At 42.5% G+C, this 25432-nt stretch overlaps 1 protein-coding gene across 7 annotated transcripts in view; it reads right to left on the bottom strand.

Moving 5' to 3' along the window:
• Positions 1-25432, bottom strand: part of GHR (growth hormone receptor) — a 160082-nt gene that overhangs the window by 111629 nt on the left and 23021 nt on the right. For 2 of the 7 annotated variants that reach the window (XM_064642288.1, XM_064642293.1), the window contains exon 1: positions 15743-16073. The exons of 3 other annotated variants lie outside the window; for them this stretch is intronic. The gene's annotated coding sequence lies outside the window, so the exon portion shown is untranslated. Of the gene's footprint in view, positions 1-8145; positions 8165-15742; positions 16077-25432 lie in introns of those variants that run through there. 2 more of the 7 variants (XM_064642295.1, XM_064642291.1) reach the window with 2 other exon arrangements.

Raw genomic sequence — 25432 nt, 5'->3', positions numbered from 1 at the left:
TGCTTCTTTCAGCCACAGCCCTGCAAAAAGTCTGGCAGCACCTGGTACACTGGGCTGTAAAAAAGCAGCTTTGTGCCGGCCAAAACCAACCTGACCGTGGGCTGCTGCCAAAAGAATTTGACTCGCCCTTTCTGATGACAAGGCAGCCCCCTGCCAAAGGCTCCCCACTTCTCCTGGTACCAGGCACTTGTGGGACAAGACGTGTCGGCCCAATGAAAACCGAGCTCCCACCCCACGCCACAGTGTACACTGCAGCCCCCACGGCAGAAAAATGAGAGCCTCCCCAATTATTTCATCTTGGCTTTAATTTCCAGACATAGCTTTTAAATGTATTTCACATCTGAATCTATCTTAAGCAGCCTTTGTACTGACACACACTCCACAAAGATGCATCACTCTTAATCACAGTGACTCCGAAAATATACCTTCAGACTGAGGAACTGCAGCTATTTGGGGAGATAACAGGCTTTCGGTACTCCAGCACATTGCCAGAGTAGTCAACTGACAGCCAAGGAAGAACAAAATCCAAAGAAGCAAAGGAAATGCCAGCTGGGAAACTCTGCTTTTCACTGATGCAGTTTCTATCTACCACCAGCCTCAGGAGAGTTATTGTAGCTTGCTGAGAGTATATCTCAAGGCTCAGAACCGCAAATCTGCTTCTATTTACATGGGCATTTATGAATTTGTGTGTATAAAATCTGATATGCAACAAACACTATGTTTTCCTTTGGTAAAACATGCCACCATATACAGAATACCAGCAGGGAAAAATCACATACTTACAAGCTTTGAAAATAACCAAATATGCTTGATTACTAATTTCCAGTTATGAAAAGTAACTGTCTTACAGATAGTAAGTAAAATGCTTACAGATAACGAGACAAAGTAAGTTACTCTTTCAGAAAGCAACAAGTTATTATGTCCACACATTTATTTCTCCTACTAGTTTTCCACCTCACAGAATCACAGAATGGTTTGGGTTGCAAGAGTTTGGGTTGCTACTTAATTCCAACCTGGCTGTTGTGGGCAGGGACACCTTTCACTAGGCCGGCTTGCTCAAAGCCCCATCCAGGGGCTGCATTTCCAGGCAACCTTTTCTAGTGCCTTGCCACCCTCACAGTGAAGACTTTATTCCTAATATCTCATCTAAATCTACTCTTAGTTTAAATCTATTCCCCCTGCCCTAGCACTGCTTGCCCTTAGAAAAACTCCCTCTCTGGCTTTCTTGTAGAATTTTTTTTTTTTGGGGGGGGGTGTTTTCATTGTTGTTGTTTGTTTTTTGGTTTGTTTTGTTAGTCTAGTTATGGAGGCATTTCAGCTGTGTGTTTTTAACAACAACAACAAAAAATCAAATGCATATGCCTGTCTATAAAACACTCAGGAGCATGCCAGAAAGTAATTAGAAATGACAAGCATCTAATGACATGCAAGCTGCAAGTATTCAGTTTTTAGTCTGGAAAATAAAACACTTAACGGATACGGAATGTTTTTGCTCTAGCTCTTTTATGCATAGCTGGCATGACCGATCTAAAAAATAAGAGAACATATGCCAGTCTACTTTTCAGGCAGAGTTCAGACGGCAGAGAAGTTCAAACAGTGGAAAGAAAAAAATCAGACTAACCATACCAGGTGACTGAATTAACTCTGCAGAGCAACTAGGAGTGTATCCAAGGGCCTGTAGGTAGGTATCCACAAAGAAACTGGTTTGCACTTGAAGCCTGCCAGATTCCTATTTTTGCTAAAGAGTGACTTTTCAGCCATTCTGAGATTGGTGAAGAAGTGCTTGTTTCCTGCAGAGAGGTTATCATGTGGCAGAGACCAGAGTAACAAATTAAGATTATCTAAGAGGATATCTACTGGTGTTTAAGTTTTTCTGGATTTATGAAAGTATCTTTTAAATAAATTTGACAGCACAATCTGAATTTTATGAAAGTATGATGAATTTTGAAAAAAAAAAAAAGGAAAAGTGATTCTGTTATGGCTTGGAAACCAGTGTCATGAGCACAGGCTCTGAAGGCTCACATCTGGGTGAGGTCTTTCTGAACATACTGCAGAGCCTCTCAGGCAGTCAAGGACAGGGTTATGGCTCCATTCCTAGCCACAAGCTGCATATCACTTCCAGACGCTACTGCTTGGGAAACGCAGACTAAATCTTTCACTCCTATCCTACTATCTATGCTACAATCCCTTTTGCACAGCTACATTGAAATCCCAAATAAAAGGTGCTGTATGCATTCCCACAGATAACAGGTGATATAAGGTGATATACACTTTTCAGATAAGTATAATTTCTACCTGCTTGTTTGTCATTCAAACTGTATAACAGTCCACAGAGTATTAATAATCCCCTACAACAACTGGACTGAAAATTGGCTTTGAGTAATTTCAGAAAACTAAGTCCTACAGCAGTGGCTGCTGTTCGCTCTCATTCAGCATGAGCATCTGGCAACAAGTGATTCCACTGAGTAATCTTGGCAAAAATTGGAGAGATTGTCTTGAATTTCCTTCACAACTTCTCAATGCCTGACTGTCTTAATAGATGAAGAGAAACTACAGTAGTGGTCTTCTTGACCCCATGGTAATTATTTCTAGTCGTCCACATGGCCCTTCTTTACCATTTCAATATTTGCTTAAATTTATAACAATTAAATGACCATGCTCTACACAGTGACTTGCCAGTATTAAGGGTAAGAGCAACCAGTGTTTAATGTCCGTGGATACACCTTTGAGCCAAACAATGCACAGAAGTACTAACACTACATAAAATACATCCAAAATTTGTAACAGTATCTGCAGATAGTTCCCTAACGTCCAGTGGCACTTCTTAGAAAGGAGTTACAAGGATGGCTTTGAAAGCATCATCATCCTTCACCCATCCCACACAACATAGGTCTGCAAAGAAAAAGTCAAAGGAATATGAGCTTTTTTTTTTTTTACTGTTTGGAATGACAAAACAATATAATGAATGGCATTAGTCCTTTTCTGTATTAACTGAAGTGTTCTGCTAAGACAAAGACAAAGAAATGAATGGTAAAAGCCACAGGGATCAAGTCAGTGCACAATGCCAGAGCTGCCAATAAGAAACTATTGCATGTATTATAATGTAGAACATCCAGGAAGGTCAGTGCTGTTGAGGCAGAAGTACATCCTTGATCTACAGTGTTAGAATTACTGTCTATTGTAGATGTCTCAGTCCCATAATGCATCCCAGAAAACTTATGCCAAGTATCAATACTAGCCTCTTAAATGTTCTTCCAGTGCTCCTTCATCGTTGGTTTTCTAAAACCCAAATTCCTCCAGTAGTCGGTGTGATTCATCATGGCTAGGCTTCGTGAACGAAGATTTGAGGAGGGCTCTACCCACGTTTGTTACAAGAGTGTTGGTGGCTAAAAAGGCCAATACGAGACAGGCACGTCCGATTGCAAAAGGCACAGCAGAAAGACTCCTTAGGTGGTATATTCTGCAGGGCATGATTCTTTCTGTGTTGTCTGTTCTCCTCGAGAGTGATCCTGCGTGCGTTCTCAAAAGCATCAGCAGTGTTGTAGATGGTGTGTCTCCAGACCTCCCGACTGGAGGCCAGAGTAGACCAGTTATGTTGATCAATATGGCCGAGGCTGAGATGTTGTTTCAGGGAGTCCTTGTATCTTCTCTTCAGGGCTCCTCTCAAGTGGCAGCCGGTGGCAAGTTCACCATAAAGCAAGATCTTAGGGAGGCGGTGATCTTTCATCCTTGAGACGTGCCCTGCCCAGCGCAGCTGTGTTCTCAGCAACATGGCCTCAATACTTGTGACTGCTGCTTGTTCTAGAACAGACGTATTAATACGTCACATAATCTGAGCAGTGGATGTTTAGGATTGTACGGAGGTAGCGTTGATGGAAGCATTCTAGGAGATGCAGGTGGTGGCAGTAGATGACCCATGATTCAGATCCATATAAGAGAGTAGACAGCACAGTGGCTCTGTAAACACTGATCTTTGTACTTTTCTTCAAGTGTTTGTTTCGCCAAACTCTTTTATAAAGCTTTCTGAAGGCACTGTATGCCTTTGCTAACCTGTTGTCTATCTCTCCGTCAATCTTACCGTCCGAGGAGATGAGGCTACCTAGGTATTTAAACTGCTGGACTGATTTGAGCTCTGATTGGCCAGTGGTGATATGGGGATGATGGAAGACTTCCCGAGGTGCTGGTTGATAGAAAACTTCTGTCTTCTTTAAACTGACTTCCAGCCCAAAGAGCTCAGCAGCCTCAGCAAAGCAGGATGTTAAATGCTGCAGAGCTGCTTCTGTGGGGGCGACAAGGGCAGCGTCATCAGCATAAAGCAGCTCCTGGATAAGATGGTTTAAGGTCTTGATGTGGGCCTTCAGTCGCCTTAGGTTGAATAGGCTTCCATCAGTATGATATTGAATGTAGATACCGTCCTGATCATCGAGATCTGCAGTGGCCCTTTGGAGCATCATGCTGAAAAAGACTGTGAATAGGGTAGGAGCGAGAACGCAGCCTTGTTTCACACCACTGAAAGTGCATTGCCATATCTGACTTGGCCTTGCTGATCCTCATGGAGTGAGATGATCATTTTAAGGAACTTAGGGGGACAACCTAAGCATTCCAAAATCTGCCATAGACCTTTTCTGCTCACAGTATCAAAAGCCTTGGTGAGGTCAACAAATTTCTGTTGGAGCTTGCTGCATGTAAAGCAAAAGGCTGTTTTTCTTACATAACAGGATGGCAGTGCAAGGTGTGCTTGATGAGCAGTTCTCTTCCTCCTCAACAATTCCTGGATCTCTTGATTGTTTTCATCAAACCAGTCCTTGTTCTTCTTGAGGGAGAACCCTAAGGTTTCATCAGAGGACTGCAGGATACTATTTTTAATATGGTGCCAAAGTGTTTCAGGAGAGGCATCTATAGAATCTATGGAATGGTTATCGAGCCTAGTTTGAAGATTAGCCTGGAATTTGTTTCTCACTGTGGCTGATTGGAGATTGTTAACTTGGAGTCTCCTCCTTGGGATACTGCCCCTTTTAGGTTTGAATTTAAGATTGAGGTTAAGTGTACAGCCCACAAGCCGACGGTCTGTTTGACATTCTGCACTAGGCATCATGCGGGTGTGATGGACATCGTGAACATCTCTCCGTCGCACCAAGACATAATCAATGAGGTGCCAATGCTTAGATCTGGGGTGCATCCAGGTTGTCTTCAGACTATTTCTCTGCTGAAAGATACTGTTGGTGATGGTGAGCTGCTGCTCTGCACAGAATTCTAGCAGAAGTTGACCATCATCATTGCAGCTTCCAACACCATGCTTGCCTAATATTCCTTTCCGGGCTTCAAAATTCTTAGCTACTCTGGTGTTGAAATCACCAAGGATAATGATCTTATCATCTGCAGGAACCTTTTGGGTAAGGCGGCGCAGGTCGGTGTAAAATTTATCTCTTTCAGCAGGGTCAGCTTGGAGAGTTGGGGCATATATACTAAAGAGGACAACATGTTGCTTGTTGTGTAGTGGAAGGCGTAGGGAGATAATGCGGTCAGAGTGACCTGTTGGCAGATTTTTGAGTTTAGGAACAATAGAGTTTTTGATCATGAAGCCGACACCTGAGATACGCTTTTCGGTTCTGGGCTTGCCTGACCAAAAGAGTGTGTAACCGGCACCATGTTCTTTGAGGCTGCCTTCCTCGTGAAGGTGACTTCGCTGAGAGCAGCAATGTCGATGTTGAGATGTGACAGTTCACGGGCAATTAGGGCAGAACAACGCTCAGGACATCTGCTATCCACAGAATTGAGCATGGTTCTGACGTTCCAGCATGCTAGAGTTAATTTGGGTACACCTTTGGAGGCAGGTGTACATGCCTTTGTCTTTTGATCTTTGTGTAGAAGATTTGTAGAAGATGTCGCTACAGGGCTTTGCAAATGTGGGTAGGGCCTTCGAGCCTGTGCAGTGGATTTTTTAGGTGAGATGCAGTACGCGCGGAACTGAACCCACCCTTTAATCCTAAGGTTCATCTGCCGGGGCCGAGCGAGCTTGGACGGTGGCAGCGAGGTTCTCAGAACGCAGGTTTAATTAGAGTGACCTTCCCTTAGATGGATGGCCTTACAGGGCTGACGAGCTCCATCTGCCCGGGTTTAGAGTTGTCCTTCTCTTCTCTGTGGGCTCCAGGGCCACCCCTCTCTCCCCTCCCCAGGGGGGGACCGGTCTCTGTGAACTCTGAGGTGCCCTCTCTCCTCTCCCACGAGGGCGCAGTCTCCACCAGTGAAGTTCCCTCTCTCCTTTCTTCCCGCCCGGGGGTGCCCGGGGGCCGTGTGCCCGCGCTGCACGCCAGGGGTGGGCGGAAGAGTCTGTGTGATAACAGCACCCACAAATGACAACCAGTCACCTCTACCTATGAACTACACCAATGGAACAAAACGCAGATTGACTTTCATCTTTCCCCAGAAAATGCCTCATTTCTGTCCAGTAATTGCCTTAATGAGTACAATTGTTTGTTCAGGCTTCCTGCTTTTCTCTATTAGCAAGTTTTCACCTCCACTGGTGCCACACTTCCACCAGCTTTGGCAGCTCTGCCCTCTTAGGGACAGACACTTATGTGCTAGATCACTGTAACATACATTAGCCCAGAGACACTTCAACTTCTGCTCAGCAAAGCTAGAGGGGCTGGTGAGGAACAGAGGATGGCAGCTGTGCTCACAGTCTGCTGGATGGTCAGCTGAAGCCCCATCTGCCATCTCTTAATCAAGCGCAGCTAAGTGCTTTCCCCAAGCTAGCTTCAATCTGTGTTGTCTGCAAGTGCTCCACAACCCACAGCCTGTAAACAAGTGCACTGCTTCAGACCAGGTATTTTAATAACATTTTTTAAGAATACCTATCTATATTGTTAAGGTAGGGAGTCATCAGAACATCCGAAAAGTAGCAATCTACTAGGATATGAAGCAACAACACAAAGTCTCAAGAACAGAGAGCTGTGTGACCACTGGTCCCAAAGCTACAGCGGAGGCTGCTGCCCTGTACTACTGCTCCATCTGAATGGAAATGAATGTACTTCTCACATTTTCAAGATATCTGGTCAGTGCAGGTGTTTAAGATGTAGAGAGTGGGAAGATTCTTCTTTTGCCCATGAGGCCACACTTCTACTTCATGCAAATGGGACTATACATATAAGCAGTTCACATGAACAGTTACAGCCTCTTAGTCAGATCAGGCTTCTTAGAAGGAACCTTTCAACTTTTAAAAATCCAAAAAATTAAATAATTAGTGAGAGATACCTCTTTTGCTTCAGCCCTAACAACAAATGGTGCCAGTCACTTTTTACGGACAGCTTATATTTCATTTTCACACTTCAGCATCAGTAAATAAAACAAAAACTGCAATGTGAATAAACAGTATGTGTACCAACTGCTCACATATAAAACGAATTGGTGAACAATATCAGTTGTTTGATGCAAAAATACCATATTTCTGTTTTCTGTATTTTTATGAGCTGTTGCACTGATAGGCTGCTACAAAATACTGCAACCAAAACACCATTTGGAAAGCATAGCACTGCAAGCTGCTGGCAAAATCAGTCCTAGCCTACCAAAAACATTTCTAGTCCTATCATAGCTCTATCCACAAAGTAGTATAACTTAACAATGATTAAAAAAAATAAAATATTTTGAAAATCAGTATGAAAATATACTTCTGGGTGCATTTCAAGTTATATTTGAATTTTTTAATCAACTTGAGGATGTTAGGTTTTTTACTATGTTTTAGTCCAGTCACCTCAAACATCCTTAAACAAATCATTACACTAAATCTTAAACATGTCCTTTTGATTACTGGCCACATAATGTTCAGTTACATGTTCACATAAATGTCCACTTAAGACAGTGGAACCAAATTGTTTGGAGTCTATAACTTCAGTCCTTCAAATAACAACCAATAATTCCCCAGGCTGTATGCAGTCTCAGGCTCTTGATCCCTCAACACCATAAAACCTCCTCTCCTTTTCTGCCTGGTTTAGTGAACTGAAACACCAAACATGTTCTCCCACTATGGAAAACTTCTTCCCTCTTCTAATCCAAGATCTCCTGTGGTTAATCAGGCTCCCAGATTCCTCAGGTTTGAAATAACAAACAATATACCAAAATTCTTTTAAAAACATCCGCAAACTCTACCTCAGCACAGAAAACAGGAACATGGCTACAGAAGGTTCTTCATGAAGGTTTCCATTCTATCATTCAATGTCAACAAGAACAACTTGTCAAGAGGAGTCCCTCTTCCTAAATCCTATGTCCTTTCGTTTTGATGGATACACTTTTTATTCCCAGTGGGTCCATAACGCTCTCTTGGGCTCTTACAGAGTGAGCCCTTCACCTGCAGCAGTAAAATAAGAAAAGAAAAGGGACCAGCAATGATTTCCACAATGCATCTGGTTACTTTAATAAAAGATTAACTCTTTATAATTGGGGAAAAAAGGTAATAGAAAAGGTCACAACAAACATACGGGTAGAACAGTAAACAACATTACTTTTTCCATCATGGCATCAAGTGCACCCATCTATGCCACAAGCTGGATCAAAAATACAAGGACATAATGTATTGCTTATTTCCCCCGTATGCTGGATACAGGTCTTATACCGTTATACACAATAAGCATGAAAAATCACAGAATCATAGAATGTTAAGTGGTTGGAATTGACCCTAAACATCATCTAGTCCCAACCCCCCTGCCATAGGCAGGGATGCCTCCCACTAGACCAGGTTGCTCAAGGCCTTGTCCAACTTGGCCTTGAACACTGCCAGGGATGGGGCATCCACAACCTCACTGGGCAACTTGTTCCAGTGTCTCACCACCCTCACAGTAAAAAATTTCAAACTAATATCTAACTTAAATTTCTCCTCTTTCAGTTTGTTCCCATTACTCCTTGCCCTATCACTACAGTTCCTAACAAACAGTCCCCCACCAGCTTCCCTGTAGGCCCCCTTCAGGTACTGGAAGGTTGCTGTGAGGTCTCCATGCAACCCTTCCTTCTCCAGGCTGAATACCCCCAACTTTCTCAGCCTGTCTTTGTAGGGGAGATGCTCCAGTCATCTTATCAACTTCATGGCCTCCTCTGGACTTGCTTCAACAGTTCCATGTCCTTCTTATATTGGGGGCACTGGAACTGTACACTGTACTCCAGGTGAGGTCTCACAAGAGCAGAGTAGAGGGGGGGAATCACCTCCCTCGACCTGCTGGCCACACTCCCTGTGATTTGGGATCCCTTTGACCATTTGCAGCCCAGGATTCGGTCGGCCTTCTGGGCTGTGAGCGCACATTGCCAACTCATGCAAGTATTCCTGAACTCCTCCTTTATTCGATGCAAGTTAGGAAGGGCCCTCATGCCACTTAAAGAGGTAAATGCCATCCTTCCTTAACATCACCACCAGCAGCCCTGTGGTCAGCTAGAGGTCTGAGAACCATCAAGCAGAATCCACTGAAGTTAGCATCCTTGTGTGTGCCTTGGGATGGATAAACTACATGACACTGCAAAAAGCGTGCCTTGGCCCAGTACAATCAAAGGAATTAATTTTCTCAAAGCTACCTATTATTTCAAGGAAATTAGCTATTCAAGTAGAATACTTACATTACTTACATTACAGCAGTAATGAGGCACAGGCTGCTTTACAACAGTGACTGCTTTTTCTGAAATGGCTTCTGAATTGACACAGTCATCCTAATTAAAACACCTTAGAGCTGGAAGATACCAGAGCTCATCGCACAGTTCCACAAAAACAGCCTTTCTCACATGGAAGTGGAGGGGCCCTTTCTCCCCAGGCTGCAGTCCCTCCATGATGTACACACTGTCCTGCACTGCCAGAACTGGCTGGTGTACAAGAGGCCAGCAGTGACCGTATCACATAACAAGCATCTCTCCTGTGCAGTGTTTGTTACCACCACCCAGCATGAGCCGACCCAGAGGCTCACTGACACTCTCCAAGGGTCAGCAATCACAGCTAAAAAGTGTAACGCACTGTCTCACACACTCTTGATCCTACTGCAGAAACACTGCAGTGGTAAGAACAGCTCATCCACACATATTGGATCAGTAGGTTGGCACCGTTTCGAACAAGCACAAGTCAAGCCCTAAATGTTTAGATGCATATGTTTCAGTTACATATGTGCATAAGCCAAAACGAGTGGTATTTCCTACTGCACCCCCTGCAAATAATTCCTTCAGGTGGCTCAACTCGCCAAGTGCACGCCCTAAACCAGCCAGGACTCAACCTGGAGGACCAAAGCCCCAGCATAAGCACAGCTCACTGGGCTTGAGCTATGTGTGCTGTGAAATACAAATGGCCTGATCATGGTGTATTCTGCTTTGTTTACTTGACATCTGACTTAATTCTGAGGGCTACTCTGTGTCAGACTTCGAACTGCCAGTCATTACAAAAGCAGTGGTTTTCTTAAAGCTTTCTTTATAAATAAAAGTCCCACAGTGTTGCCCCAACATACTTGACTAGGCTCAGCCATCAAATACAACTAAAAGCCAAAGATACAGCAGCTCATTGCTTTAACTGCTCTTCTCTCAATCTTCATCCCAGATCTTCCTTACTCTTGGCAGAACAGGTAAAGCTGAGTCCCAATTCAATCACAACCAGTTCTCTTCAACTCATGCAAAGCAAGGGACAAGTATCACCAAGCAAGGAATGCTGCTTTCTTTTCACTGACTTTTTACAGCATCACATAAAGCCACTAGCAATCCCACGAACTACCAAAACACTGAACAGTTCAAGATTTTCTGGATGAAAACAGTAAACAAGGCATTGCTCGAAACAGTTATAATGTAGGTTCATAACATAGTTCTTGAGCAAACACAATTTAATAAGCATTCCATAACAAATTCAAACAATACTTGCAGTCACGCGATAAATGAGAGCGCACTGCACCAACTCATGCTCTAGGTAGAACTAATGTAATGTGTATGTGAAAAGAGCAGGCAAAAAACATGGAATATATTAGACATCAGGCTGAATACTTGAGAGCAGCTGGGAATAAGGCACACAGTTTGTGAAGTAAGGTGAAAATTGACAAGCATTCCCGTTTAACTAAGATAGCTGGAATAAAATGTGTTGGTTCTTTCAGTCTGTTTCTTCTGGCCTACAGGCCCTTCTTCATGCTTAGACTATCCCGAAACTCCAACAGGCCCTAAGGGAGTTATTTGGCTATACCAATAAGGTTGTAGAGATGTACTACATATGAATTAAAACCAAAACTGTTTTATACCAGTCAGGCACAAAGACATCTGTCCACAAAACTAACAAAGGGACAGTTTCTACCTACCATCAATGCATCCTAGAGATCTACTGGAATATGGAGTTTTACCAATCTCATTTACTTCTGAGGCAGTAAACATTCAAACTCAATTTAAATGCTTGAATGCTCTAACATAAGGGTTGTTATTAACAACCTAGCTCTTTCCAACTGCCCCTCGGAGTTGTTGTATGTTAGCTGATGACAAACTTGTTTGGTACAAAATTACTGTCACGCATCTGAAATAATACTTTCTGTTTGGACTGACTACATACAAACTGAGTTTGAAGACTGTAATGGATTTATGACAGTATTGAAACAGCTTTTAAAGTTCTAAATATTAATTATCTCTGTCTATTATTGTCATAGTGAAATGCAAGTGATTATTCATATTTATGTCTTCATATATCATCTTTGTTCTAGGATTATGAGCAATAAGCTTATTAAGTGATCAGAGGCAGCAATCTTCTGCCTTAATGAGTGTAAAGCCAGCGAAGAATCTTTTCTTTGTATATTCTGAGTTCAGTTCCCCACATTATGAACTCATCTTCAGTAGTCACCCTGTGCCACACACACAGGCCGAGCAGGTCTAGCACTACAATACAATAATGCTGTGAGTCTCCCTAAATGGCTACAGGAAAGGAGACCTGGGGAAGCATAAATCATTCCACACCAACAGAATGGGTGCTTTGTTTATTCTCTTAATGCAGAGAGGTTAAAATTTTCTGCTACATTTACGAGTTTCATATCCTCTCAGCAGCAGTCGCGGTATAGAGCTCTTTGTCTCTACCACATCTCTAGCATTCTCCATGAATCCCTCTAGGACCTTCCCCAAACAACCACAATCCCATGCAGTGGATACCTTCCACAAAATGTTATGTCTAGTTCAGACACATAGCAGGACAAAAGACTATGTTGCAGACTGTATCACTACAAATAGGAGTATCTCTAAGTTATAAAGCTGAGCATGATTTAGAAGATACAGGTGTTGGCATTGCAGTCAAAGGATTTTTTGTAAAATCAAAAGACGGATGTGATTAGTATGATAAGTATGAATAGCATTGCAAATAGAGTGTCAAAGTTCATAAATGTTTGATCACTGGTGTAGTTGTTCAGCTACTGACTAAGTGGATAACGAAGTGGGACAACCTTACATCCGAAAGTTACTCCGAACCAAGCGTTTGTGCACATGCATTCACACACTTAACACAAGTATCTCATGCACTACTGATCGCAGAAGACTGCATCAAGAGTGTTTTCCAGCACTTATTACTTCAGTAAAAATAATTTTAATTGTCTTTTACATTCTCACAACATTGTACATCTGAAATTAACAATATAATGTACCATGCTGTTTGTTGGGCAAGTGAGACATAAAGTCCTACCCTATTGCAAACCACCCTGCTACTGTGAAGCTTTTCTGAAGTTTATACTACCTCATTAATAATTTAAAAAATAATAATTCTGGTGATTAATGTATGTTCAATGGCATACATGCTTTCTGAAGGTCAATAAAATACATGCTTAAATATATTTTCATTTCATAAGCTGTGGTAAACGTGATACGGACAACATCCATCTCTGTGACAGCTGTCAAAGGAAACAGCCCTTACAATTTTGTAGGAAAAGTTGTTTCTCATACATTGAAAATCAGCTCTTTGGTAAGAGGATGCTTGTTCTGTCTCTCATGAACTACAGTGACGTGTAAACAAACACCTACCTCATACGAAGACTTTAACTGGGATTCATATACGGTAAAGAAAGATTTCCCTTGTGATAAACAATTTGAGCACAAAGTGTTCCTTCAAGTCCTGGCATAAATCTACTCCTGCCAAGCTAGTATCTCATTGCATCAGCCTTTTGCCTTCGCCACAGCAAAGTAGCAACCCTACTACCCCTCTCTCCCTGCTTTCCTCACACTGCCCTCTTCCCAGAATTACTCTCTCAGCTCTGCTGGGTCAAAGAATTGTCTTCTCATCAGACAAATATTTGGTAAAAAAATAAGGAATATCTTTCATTTAAAAGAAACCTGGCCCTTTAGCTAGTCAATCATTTAAGAACTTCCATGTGGACTAAGCAGACTTGTTATTACACTGGTGATATCCTTGCCCTTCCTTTCCCCACCAACTTTATACCTCCCTTCTTCTTTTTCCTATAATTTTTATTTATTTGTTATGATTTCAAAATGTTTTGACACACACCTTAAGATTGCAAGAGCTTCAACCTGGCTGAATGCAAGTGCTGTCATGTCTGATAAAGCACATCTTATTTTTCAATCAGTCAAAAAAAAAATCAAAGCATCTCTGCCTACAATGCTTTCTCAATGACAAATATTCACAGCTTCCACTTTGTCCATGGACATCTGGTATTTCAAATAAGATACATCATGTTATATTTATTCTCCCCAATGCTCTCATTAATAGCACAAGATGAATACTAGCTTTGTTAAAAAACAATTTCTGCAGCAAAAGGAAGCTTCATTTAATGGGAGCAAGGCCTAGGTCTAGTTTAAATACACACTTAGAGTCATGTACATATTGGCAATCGAAAGAAGCCCTGTGCGTGAAAGAAAGTCACACCCTAAGGGAACCTCAGTCTCCAGATCATGGAAAGGAAAGGTACCAACCCATATAAACAGGGGATTTGCCATCAGAGTTCTTGATCATTCCTTACTGGAAAATGTCACAAGAGGTCATATATGGTATAACATGCTACTTTAGTTAGTAAAAATGTGGAGAACTAAGCTCCATACCTCTCCCCAACACAGTCAGTGTTGCATAGACACTCAAGCACTCTCTGGGAGCAGTGCTGCTGCCTTGCACAGTGCTATAGGAATTAACACCTCTATAGAGATCCCAGTTTTATATACGTGCATGGTGCTGCACTGTGCTGTGCAGATACATCAACACTAGAAGACAATGAAACAGCCCATGGTAATGAAAACAATCCTTGACCACACTAGGACAATTTCACTCCAAAATATTTGGGGGGTATCTATGACTTCTCTATACATTAGAGTAAGTTACAGGTACATATTTTGTAAAAGTATCACTACCATTTACTGGCAACCTCAGAAATTACTCCTCAGAAGGACTGCACACTGGCATGTTTGTCAATCCCAAATAATTATTAGAACATGCAAACGTCGCGAATTAACAGAGCAAGTAGCAATTCTAGTAATGCAAGACTGAGATGTGGTAGGGATGAAAGACATCGTATTCCTATTCAAACAATTCAAGCTGTCTGAATAACTTTCAGTAATACTTATATTTACCACTCAGAGCCACAAGACATCTCAATCGCCATCTACTTTAATCTCAATATTTAAAAAAGCATCTTTTAAATAAACACCAGTACTCAAATAAATCTTACCAGATCTCCGTACATTGATTCTATTCTCAAATACATTTTCATTGCTGATGTGAGCAAACAAGTCTAAGTTAAAACTTTTGGATTTAAGAAGATCTTTACCTGACAAATAACTTCAATTTTTCCTATCAGTAAATACTTGCTTAAAGCATCTATAAAATAGGATCCAACTCAAGCATTGGGCTACAGCTTTTTAATTGCTCCACTCTCATTTCCGATTTAACCACAAAGATGACCAGTTGTGAATATTTTGTTGTTGTTACACGAGAAGGAAAGTGAAGCCGCGACTGAATACAATAAGTTAATAATACACTAAATTCTGAACAAAATATTCTCTAGTGAAAAGATGAGTAGCTAATGCACATCCAGTCTAGCATTAGTCCCGTGAGAGTTTGCAACAAGAATCACAGAAGAGGCCACTGTGATAAAACACTCGTTAATCCACTGCATTAACCCCTCTGTTTCGTATACCTCTGCTCAGAGCATTTGCAGTGTTTGTTTTTAAAAGCATTCTCTTTTTATTCTTAATCCTGTGTAATACTTACAGAAGGCCACACATTAAGAAACAAAATTATAGATAGCATTAAAAAAAAAAAAAGAAAAACGGGAGTAGGGAATTGTATAAACTGGAATAAACCACGGAGAACAGAAACTCCGATTAGGTCTATTACACAGGAGAAGCCTGCAACGCTGGCAGCTAAACTACCATTCTCGCTCTGCTTTTTAAATCCCAGTCCACGCAGAAAAGAGGGTTTCTCTGAAGAAAACTGCTTCTCCAGACCTTCCCTCCCCCATCACCCCCTCCATCACCAACAGCACGGGAGCTGACGGGAATTCTTGCCCCACATTCGCCGTCCCGGCCACAGCCAGAGCTGACGCCGCGGTCCCGGCCCGGCTCCGGGGCCGGGTGCCCTCGCCAGCAGGGCACGCCGGGCGGCCCCGCGGGGCGAGCTCGCAAAACCCCGGGGCGAGAGCCGGGTGAGGGCGGCGAAGCCCGTCAGGAGCCGGACCCTGGGGCTGGGACACTGGGGCGAGGAAGCCATTCGGCGTCCGCCCCAGGCGGGAGGCGGCGGGCAGGGAGAGGCGCGGAGCCGCCGCCCGGTACTCACCGAGTCGCTCACAAACTTCCCCCAAGTTTCGGCGGCGCGGCGGGCGGCGGCGGGCGTGGCCCCCCCCGGCGGGCACCGGCACCATGGGAGCGCCTCAGCGAGCGTCCGCCGCGACCGGCCCCAACTTCTGGAGCGGCAGCGACCGGCGAGAAATCGAGCAACAGCAGCCCAGCTTCGGGCTGAGCCCGCACTCCTCCCGCGGGGCGGGGCGGGGCGGGGCAGGCGAGGGGAGGGCAGGGGGCGGTGGGGAGGCCCCCCACTCCTTTCAGCACACCCGCCCGCCTCCGCCGGCAGCGGCAGCAACGCTGGTGGGGTACTCGCTTTGCTCGGCGCAGCCCGCCCTGCCCTGCCCTGCCTGCCGGGGCGCGGGGCACTCGAGGGCTGCCGCTGCGTGCTCCTCCTCCTTCTCCTCCTCCTCCACCCCGGCAGCTGGCGGCCCGCCCGCCGCGGGAGGGGGGATCAGGGTGCGGGGCCAGGGGAGCGTGTCTGGAGGGGTGGGGCGGGCGGGCGGGGGCGGCTCGGCGCGTCCTCCGGATCTCTGCCGCCCTCCCTGAGCCCCGGCCGGTGCCGGCACTTTGGCTGCGCCGCGGGGCTCCGTCTAGGGGGAGACGGCGGCTACTGAAACCCACATCCCTAGCCCCCCCCGGGGGTTAGCTCCGCGCTGCGGGCACAGCCCCCCGGCCATGGGCAGCGAGGGCGAACCTCCGGGCTCCCGAGCCGGTGTGTGCCTGTAAGGGCAGGGCTGGCGCTCGCGTTTGTGTTCAGGAAGGCGATGAACCCGATTTTAGGGAGAAGGGGGTGTCAGGGTGCCACGGACGCGGCTACCAGGTGGAAGTAAAGTGGCGTTGGATGGCTGAAAAGATGATGATAGGCATCTTCCGTGAGCAGGTGTGTGGTGGCTCACACGAAGAACTGAGTAGTGTGAGTGTAGACAGAAGCTACGGCAAAAGGGAGAGCGACTGCTAGGGATTTTCTTACAATAATAAAAGATTTCTCTTTTGAGAAGCACCTTAGGAAAGAAAACATTCGAAATGAGCATGGTGCTATCAGTTTGTTTAGGTATCGTTTACGTTGATAAAGTATCAGAGGTAGGCACATAAGTGCAAAGGTGACCTCAGCAGTTACACACTGATCTTTGAGGGCCTTGCAGGCACCCTGTCCTGTGTGTCCCATTCACCCTCAAATGGCTCATCATCTGGCTTCCTCATACAACAGAGGTGGGACAAGAGCCATACAAGCCAGTGTTATAAAAGTTTCACAATCACTTGGCAATCACAAGGCAAAGTCCCCTCTGAAATTAATTGTAGCTCACCCAAGCTCCCTGTTGTGGTTTGGTGAACAGGAATACCAGGGCCAGCACACAGAAGTTGTTTGGTTACAGTGGCTGGGGACAATAGGGTTCCTGGCATCTCTGGCTACTCAGGTTGGTGCTGCCCTTCCTGTATTACTGCACCAGGAGCTGTGCTACTGGGTCCTGCTTGGCTTCAGGGAGCTGGTGTGCCTCAAATATCAAGTGATCTGTTCTCAGCTGGGCTGTTGATCTGGACTTGCTCTGCCCTGAACAAATAGAGTGGGCCCAGGGGGTAAAGACGTGTAGCTGTGGCAAGGTGGACCATAAGATGTGGCCTTATGAATTTTCAGTTGCCCTTAAGGGAGTTAAAATCTGACATCCAAACTGAAATGAAACTGTATGACAGAAGTATCACTGAGGTTTTAAACTAAGAGCATACAGCTTCATCTTTCTTATTCCTACACCACAACCACCTCTTGCCTTTTCCTCCTTCAAAAATCATGGGAACAGAACTCTACATTTTAAGTGTCAAGCTCAAGCAATACAGTAGTCTTTCCATTAATACATGTGCAAAGGACATTAACTTTCAGTTCTTACCACTGGTTAGGAAACTCATATCCACATCTCCTATGAGATGCCTGTGCTGCCAAACTAGTGGTTGTTTTCCAGGCCTTTCACTCTTACATCTTCCACTGAACCTATGGCAAAGCATGATTAAAAACTCACTGGTTTAGAAATTCTAACTACAGACCTGATCCTGGCCCTGTAATTTGATGGTTGAAACAATGTGTTAGGAGAGAAAGACTTGTATTCCGGGTCCAAATATGTTTATGGGGTTTGTTTAATACAACATTCCTGTAACATAATAAGATCTGAGACTATGACAAACTGTTTTGTATTGGCTAAGTAGCAGTGAGAGCTGAATATGTAAAATACCACATGGGTAAACCAGAGAAAATATTTACTACTCCCTCATTATATGTACAAATCAGTGTAGATAATTATAAATCCATAGTTTATTATATATTCTGGGTTTATACCTGCCTGGACTTTCTGTATACTAGATAAAAGTTGTTTATTTTTTCACATGGCTGGTGGTTTAGTTTCATGGGGATTAATGTCAAACACAGTTCACTCCCAACAAGACCAGATTTAGGCAAAAGCAGCCAAAATAATTTTCAATCAGAAAGCTTGTGAGGGTGTGCATGGGGCTGGAAAGATGGGAGACAAGTAAGAGTGTAGTTTCCACACTGTACAGCTGATCCTGGAGATTTGAAAGCACAAGTGTGTGTATAACTTGAGTATAGGATAAATATTTTTAGTTTTCTTAATCTTTCCAATACAAATAAATAGCATAATAAATGGTCAGTGGTCTCTTTGCTTCTCTCAAAAAAAAAAAAAAAGGTTTGTCTTTTGATAACTATTATACTCAATTTCATTGGAGGATTTAGGGGGATATTTATTCTATGCTTCTTCACAGTGGTAGTATTTTAATCACCAACAGAAATTAGCTTCAGAGTACCTGAGTTTGGTATCTTATGAAGCAAGAATCTTAAATTTGGCTCAGTAAAAATATAGAAATTGGTTCTTTATAGATCTATTAGGACACATCTACTTTTAAAACTATGTATAATTTAATGAATGTCTATGTGCTTCATTTTTCTTTTTCATTTATACTGTATTATCACTCTTCCAGATTCCCTCCAATCTTCTTAAAAAGCCTTGAAACTCAAGTCTGGCTTGAGTACTCTCAGTAAAGATACCTTAATTCTGACCATTTGCTCTGACACAATATCCAGTCATGCTTACACCTACTCTTTTCTCTGAACATGCAATTGCCAGTTCAGTCCATTCCAAAGAATGTATTGAAAGTCCTCTCCTTTTTGAGCATGATACTCTGCAACCAGGTGCAGAAGACAAAATGATGTCTGAGTCTGGTTTGCCCTCTGTTTATATTAGTGTATAACATAGTGTTTATCAATAGTATGTCAAATAGAATTCTAACAGCTCAGTTCATAACAGTTCTTCATCTGAAAGAGGTTCCTCTACTTTACAGTGTCTACAGCAAGTGCTGATCATAATTTCTGCCAGACTCACTGTGAATGCCTAATGTAAGCACTGGCTAAAGTCTGAGCTTGTGCAACATAAAGGTAGCTGTATTGGTAATGCCTGCCAAACTCCTATTGCTTGATTTAGCAGGCAATAGTTTCCTATAGTCAGCAAAAGCAAGGTTAATATATGCATTTCTAGATCAATATAACAGGGTCCACATGCAAGGTCCGTGCTAAAAAAAAAAAAAAAAAAAAAAAGTGTTATTTTGTCTAGCAGAGTTTGTACTGGAAGGAAATAAGGTGACTTTTTTGTTGCTAAGCATTTTGCTAGTATGGTATTGCAAAATATACTCTTAATTGATACTGCTTTACCTGTGGAGCTCTTACATTAGGCCTGAAACAACACGGCCTAGTCTGAGTAGTTCAAAATTCCCAGTGGTTTGAGGTTTAAGTGACTATGAGTATGTTTCTCTTGAGTGAGAAACTACTTATATTAAATTACAAAAGCATTTTTTATTTTTCAAAGCTGCATTAAAAACTGCAGGAGAATGAGATTAAATCAAGACGTTGTTCATATTCCACATTCTTACCTGCAGGTTAAACCTATATCTTTATCTGTTTTCTTGGCTTCTTGTTTAACACCATCATAGAAACAGAAAGATTCAGCTTGGAAGAGATCTCAGGGGCTCCCTAGTCCAATCTCCTGCTGAATTCAGGGTAGGTGAAGAGGGAAAATCTTATTACTCAGGGCTTTAGCCAGCTGGGTTTCAAAAGCTTCCATGGATGAAGACTGCACAGCGTCTTGGGGCAGCCTGCTCCACTGCTGCAGTGTCCTCACAGGGCAGAAGGTTTCCTTTCTTCTCCAATCTGAACTTCTCAGTTCTAATTATGCTCATTGTCTCTCCTTTGTCAATCATGCACTGCTGAGGAGAGCCTGGCTCTGTCCTCTCAATGTCCTACTTGTAGCAAGGGGAAGGCTGCTCTGAGGTGCCACTGAAGCCTTTCTTTCTCCATGCTGGAGCAGCCCTGTCCCTCAACATCCTTTTGGGGTGCTCATGCTCCAACTGCTGAGCTGAGCACCCTGGTGGCACTTCACTGGGTCACTCCAGTTGTGCAATATCTCTGTATCAATGCATGGGCTTCTTTCTTTCCAGGGCAGGATTTTGCATTTGTCCTGGTGGAATTTCACACAGTTCCCATCAGCCCACTCCTCCAGCCTGTCTAGGTCTTTCTGGAAGCATTTCTTGAGCATATTGACTGATCCCTCCAGTATATTGTTATGTGCACACTTGACAAGTGTGCACGTTACCTCCTCCAGGTCATTGATTTGAATGGGATTGAACAGGATGGGTACAAATTATTGATCCTGTGGTATTGCGCTTGTTACTGGCCTCCAGGCACAGGGACTATGAACCCATATTATTTTAGTAATACAAGACAATATCTTTTTCCAGTTAATTTTTTCAATTAATCTCCACTGATCTTATCTAGATGGTAATAAAAAATGAGGGCTATAAAAGGAACATGTTAGTCTTTTAGAAATAAGAAAGAGAATGATTCAGATGCACACGTGTTTCCCCCTTTATATCATGTGTCCTGGTTTCAGCTGGGGTGAAATTAATTTCTTCTCAGTAGCTGTTACAGTGCTATGTTTTGCATTCAGAACGAGAATGGTGTTGATAATGCTCTGATTTGTTGGTTCTTTACTAAGTCATGTTTATCATAAATCAAGGACTTTTTTCATGTCTCATGCTCTGCCAGTGAGGATGATAACAAAAGAAACTGAGAGTAAGCACAGCTGGGACAGGTGACCCAAAATGACCAGATGGATATTCCACACCTTAGAATGACATGCCCAGTATATAAACTGGGGAGAGTTACCTGGAAGGGCAGGCCAGTCTGGGTTCAGGAAGGGGCATCTGGCACTGGTTAGCAGGTGGTGAGTAATTGCATTATGCATCACTTGGGTTTTCCCTTATTATTATTATTGTTGTTGTTGTTCATGCTTTATGGTGAACTTGCCACTGGCTGCCACAAGAGAGGAGCCCCGAAACAACATCTCAGCCTTGGCCATATTATCACAATAACTGGTCTACTCTGGCCTCCAATCGGCAGGTCTGGAGACACACCATCTGTAACACTGCTGCTTCCTTTGAGAATGCACACAGGATCACTCTCGAGGAGAAAAGACAATGTAGAAAGAATCGTGTCTTGCCGATACCACCTAAGGAGTCCTTCTGCTGTGCCTTTTGCAACCGGACATGTCTATCTTGTATTGGCCTCTTTAGCCACCAGCGCACTTGTAGCAAATGTGGGTAGAGCCCTTCCCAAATCTTCGTTCGCAAAGCTCAGCCATGATGATAAAGATTATTGTTGTTGTTATTATTATTATTACTACTACTACTATTACTATTATTACTACTATTATTATTTTACTATTATTACTGTATTTTAATTTATTTTCAATTATTAAAGTGTTCTTATCTCAACCTACAAGTTTTACTTCGATTCTTCTCCCCATTCCACCATGGTAGAGGGAGAGAGAGCGGGGGTTGAGCGAGAGGCTGCGTGGTGCTTAATTTTCAGCTGGGCTTAGAACCATGACATATGACTTTAGAAAACTTATGGAGAAAAAAATTCCACTGGTGTTGTGTGAAACATAAGTGAAAGTTAACCTTTGTAGGGAGTAAGTCAGTCTTTTAGGCATATACTATGTTTGCTGTCAAAATATCTGTTTATAGGATGGTAGCAAGTGAAAATTCTGAACAGGAGGTAGGTTAATGCTTCCTCTTTCCTCCCTTCATCTTTTTAATGCTCTTTATTCATCTATGGAATAAGAATAGCTGAAAGAAGAAAAGCACTCTTTTAATCTAAATTTCCATCATAAGTAGAATTGCAGAAAAAAGTACCACGGCACACGATTGCTTGCCACAAAAAGAAACCACACTAATAAAATGCATATTTCAACCATGATCAGACTTGTACCAAGAGCTGGGAATACACAGTGCTTGCTGTATGCAAAAATAAAAACAATATTTAATAGCAGCTCTGTTTTCAGCCACTGAATATGTGGAAAAATTTAGGTTGTGGGATATCTGGGTTATTTCCTTTAAAGCTACAGAGCAAAGCTCCCCTGAATACTTTATATGAAAGTAGAATAATTACCTAACCAATATCTGTAGAAACAGAGAATTTTCTTTGCGGAACTAATCTCCAAGGAATCAATATGAACAAGCATGCAGGATAAGAAGGCACAGGCAAAGTGAGAAAAGAAAGAAGGAACATTCTGCCAGAGCCTGAGGTCTCTTGCTCTCTCCTTCTGTTATTTCTAAGTCATTCATCATGTCATTATCTGCAGCTAATATAAAGCAAAGACCTATCTGCTGTGTAATGAATACACTGACTTTCTGGTTTTTTGTGGAAAAGTGTAAATGGTGGTATTTTGCTTGCTTTGTTTCTGAAGAAGGGAGATGGGGAGAGTAGGAGTGAAGGTTTTGCTTGAAATTTAATATTCACTGCTCTTTTTTTCTTTTGCTTGAAATTTAATATTCACTGCTCTTTTTTTCTAAGATAAATATTATCAAGGCTGGTATCCTGGCCCATTTCCAGCACTACACAGGTTGTCCTTCATCCTAGATGTTACATTAGCCAGAAGAACTACTTCAAATGAACAGTGAAAAATATCAATCAATTTTATGATAAATAGTGTGATGGTGTTGCCCTATGATCTTAACTGAATCCCATCCTTAGTCTTTCAAGCCTTAATAGAAGATTGTAACCACAATCTGCAAAGGTGGAATTCAGAGCCTGAGACCACTTCCTGAATCCATATGTCCACATTGTCCTCCATTTCTTTCTACGAATAGCACAAGTTTCAGTATCTGGTGAAGCTTCTGCCTAAAATGCTAGGGTCTAAAGTGTCTCAAAGGTTTAAGCACGTTAAACAAGGCTTTTTTGGATTGCCTTCCTGTGTTTTAATGCCTAAATTCTAATATGCTAAAGAGCTAACTGATTCACTTTTCCAAGGATTTTACATTTTTCTGCTCAGAGCACGTCTTCATTGTCTACCCATGTTTCATGAGCATTTTTCTGCAACTTTTTGCTACGTATTCTTGCTCTCCACCCAAGTTCTTTTGTCTCTCAGACTTAGGTGGAAAGGAGATCACAAAAGCTAGAGCAGACACTATCTTGATTATTTGGGTACTCAAATTCACTTGAAGCTAAAACAGTAGTGTTACCATGCAAAAGACAACAGACTAGAATTGAATCAAGGTTACAGTGTATAAAGTATGTTACTTGAATTTCCTGGACTGGTTCCATGTAAACAAAGCCACAGAGTAGCTTTGTTTGTCGTTTTCATAAGTCTGGGACTTCCAGGAACAGCAGCAACCTTTAATTTACAATTCAGCTAGAAGCCTATAATTGACAGATCTCAAGCATATGTGACAGCAAGGAATTTTGGGCAGACCGACTAATAAAATACATGCTACTGCCGTCTCTACATAACTGGTATTCTTACTATTGAGAAAAACATTGACCTCTTTCTGAAGAGCTTGGTTTTTTACATCAACTCACCATTTTGAGAAAAACGTAACATCAGTAGAGGAAAATCCTGAATTAGTATTATCTTCTCATTTAAATGCTCACAGGGAAATATCTTTCAAAGCAGAATATTTTTGTACACATGAAAGTTCCTAAGATGATGTGAGGTAGCATTTTGATTCTTCAAAAAGACTATGTTTGTTGACATTCTTCCCAATTCTACTCTGTATAATCCATCTAGTCACGTGTAAAAATCAGACCCACAGGTCTGTAGCTCCCTGGTTTTCATATTATAGGGCTATTTTGCTGATACTACACTGATCGTTCTCCCTTCAGAAATCTTAATGGAGCCATAACCACCTTGCCATCAAAATGCAGATCTCTGGACCCTTTTGTTTTCATTCGACAAATCCTTCTCCTTCGTGAAGTTCTCCCATGGACTTTCCATTCCATTCAAAGAAAGTGGTTTAGCTGTCCATCCACACAGTCTCTTGTCCTTTGGCCCTCAGCCTCTGCCTGGGTGAAGTTGCTGCACATGTTTACTTCCAACCCTTTATCCTGCATGCTTGTACTGTGGTGGTTCTTAGTGCTCATAACAGTACCAAAAAGCAGTGGAGGCTCAAGTCAGCTGACACAGAAATGACCTCAAGAGTCCTCGAGTTCAGGGAATGTCCAGCCTTTCAGGTTAATGGTGCTGCATAACAATGTTTTACCTTATGCAAGCCATGTGATGCATACCATTGCCTTGGAGAGGCCAAAGAGCAGCAGTCCTGTGAACAACAGTGTTCTTAGAGGACTCCTGAGTTCCATCATGGGATGTGGGGCAAGCTAAATATAAAGCTGGTTTCCAGGAAAATAGGTGACTTCACTCTAAACAGGATCTGATGACTGTTTCTTTTCCTAGGTGGAACCTCAGATTGAGCAGTAGTTCCAACACCAGAACAGGCCACCTGCTCATCATGTGCTTGGCATGCTTGACATGTCATTGTTTTGACATGGTAACCACATTGGAATTATTGAGGAGCCAAATAGAGCTGAAACCTACGAGTTACCTGCTCGTAGTGTTGTTCACTGATGTATCCCAAAACAGAATTTACTGTCCTTACTTAATTCTTGGTATTTTCTTGACTAGATTTCTTAATGTCTCAGTAGTAAATACTCTCTTACCTACCAAAGCCACCTGTGTCAGATATTCACAAGTTTATAATCAGAATATTTTCCTTAATGCCTAACACTTTTTTTGCTACGATTTAAATTCCAGAATTCTTCTATCCACACTGACAGTGGTGACCAGATTATTCTCTTTTATGCTAGAAAATAATTGCCACGTACTCTTCAGTTTTTCTTATATCTTAGGCCAAAGGATCTCTGTTTTTGAAATCTTTCATCCTAGATCACTTTCTCTTTGCCTCTGATCACTTGCACTGTTTTGGGCTTTCTCCAGTTGGTCCATGTCTTTCCTGAAGTATAAAGCCCCAAAGAGACCAAGTTCTCTACCTGACATTCTAATAGTGCTCAGAAGAGGAAAGCATGAAGGCTATACTGCTATTTATAAATCACAGCATTGAATTTGATTATTTCCACCTAAGTGCAGTGTATCATGTGGCATTTAATCCATTTTTCATTCCACCACCACAATTTCTTGAGATAATGTAATTCTCTCTTTGAATTACATCTTCCAAGACATTCATGCTTGCGCTTCTTTCCAGCTTTGTCTCATCTGCAAGCTTAATAAGACTGTTATCCAGATTAAAAAAAAGTTGAATAAAGTGAGAACAGAGAAAGATTCCTCAAAAACCCTAATTT

Source organism: Pseudopipra pipra, chromosome Z (assembly GCF_036250125.1).
Source record: "Pseudopipra pipra isolate bDixPip1 chromosome Z, bDixPip1.hap1, whole genome shotgun sequence".
In the NCBI taxonomy this organism is placed as follows: Eukaryota; Metazoa; Chordata; class Aves; order Passeriformes; family Pipridae; genus Pseudopipra; species Pseudopipra pipra.
The sequence above is the reverse complement of the archived record's forward strand: the minus strand, read 5'-3'. Positions and strand labels throughout refer to the sequence as shown.